This window comes from Tenrec ecaudatus, chromosome 15 (assembly GCF_050624435.1).
Source record: "Tenrec ecaudatus isolate mTenEca1 chromosome 15, mTenEca1.hap1, whole genome shotgun sequence".
Taxonomy (NCBI): domain Eukaryota; kingdom Metazoa; phylum Chordata; class Mammalia; order Afrosoricida; family Tenrecidae; genus Tenrec; species Tenrec ecaudatus.
This window is the reverse complement of record NC_134544.1, coordinates 12,156,253-12,157,650: the sequence shown is the minus strand read 5'-3', so window position 1 is coordinate 12,157,650 and position 1,398 is coordinate 12,156,253. Positions and strand designations below refer to the sequence as shown.

The 1,398-nt window shown below is 41.9% G+C and overlaps 1 non-coding gene across 1 annotated transcript; it reads right to left on the bottom strand.

The window, feature by feature from the left end:
* Positions 1 to 326: 326 nt before the first annotated feature.
* LOC142428451 (small nucleolar RNA SNORA48) lies at positions 327 to 470 on the bottom strand. Its single transcript, XR_012780350.1, has one exon. It is a non-coding gene; the product is annotated as a small nucleolar RNA SNORA48 (small nucleolar RNA).
* Between the last annotated feature and the right edge of the window lie 928 nt (positions 471 to 1,398).

Sequence of the window (1,398 nt, the reverse complement as noted above, 5' to 3'; positions counted from 1 at the left end):
TTGGTTCCTCTGGAAGCTTCCCTGATGTCTTGATGCTTCCATAGATGCTGAGGGTTATTTAGATAGGACTTTTCCCACAACAAATGAAAGAAACTTCCCAGGTACCTTAAACATAAGGAACATTTTTAGTGCTTGTGACCCATAAGAGCCTCTACTTCAGGAAGTAGAGTGGGAGTGCATGCTTATTTTACTGCCTTTAATCCATAGGGTCTACTTAGTGAAATGACAGTAGTGCCTTAACCATTTGGAGATGTTACAGCTGTAGGAGCCAAGATCACACTTGGAGAATTAGGTTCAAGCTCATAGTGAGACCTAGTCTTTTTTTTTTATGTGCCCTAGGCATGAAACAGCTCTGGCCACGATCTAGGCATCAAGCTAGGATGAACAAAAGGCTGTCAGTCTGCTCTGCCTCTGACTGATATAAGAGCACTACCACCAATCAGGTGTCTCTTTGCCCATAGCCAAGGGTTAAGACCTAGTCTTAAATAACTTTCCCCACTTTGTTAATAATGTTGCCTTCTGCCAGGTCTATGCCGACTTTGCAGGGCAAACCAATGTCTCTTTTGGTGTTTTGGATTGTTTTCCTGTTTTTGTTGTTGCTGTTAGGTGCTGACTCATAGTGACCCAATGTACCACAGTATGAAGCACTGCTCTGTCCTGTGCCATCCGCACAATTGTTCTTCTCTGTTAGCCCATCGTTGTGGCCATGGTGTCAATCCATCTGTTGAGAGTCTCCCTCTGTTTTGTTGCCCCCACGACTGTACATCGATGTCCTTTTCCAGGACTGATCTCCATGGATAATATTTCCATAGTACGTACGCTAAATCACACCATCCTTGCTTCTAAGGAACATTTTGTCTGCATTTCTCCCAAGACATATGTGTTGGTTCTTTTGGCAGTCCATGGCACTTGGCCTATTCTTCGCCAGCACCATCACTCAGTTGCAATAGTTTTTCTTCACGTGTCCTTATTTAATGTCCAACTTTCACATGCATGTGAGATGATTGAAAGTATCATTGCTTGCATCAGCTACACCTTATTCCTCAAAGTAACATCTTTGATTTTCAACACTTCACAGAATTCTTGTGCACCAGATTTACCTAATGCAATATGCATTGTTTGTTCCCTGGATGACTGCATCCATGACCACTGATTTTTGTATCTAAGCAAGATGAAATCCTTGACAACTTTGATCTTTTCTCCACTTATCGCGATGTTATCCACTGGTACAGTTGTGAGGATTTATGTCCTCTTTAAATTGAGTTGTAATCCATATCGAAGTATGCAATGGTTGATCTTCATTAACAAGTGCTTCAAGTCTTCTTCACTACCAGCAATCAAGATTGTGCCAATTGCATATCACAGGTTAATAACAGCCTTCTTCTCATCCTGGTACTG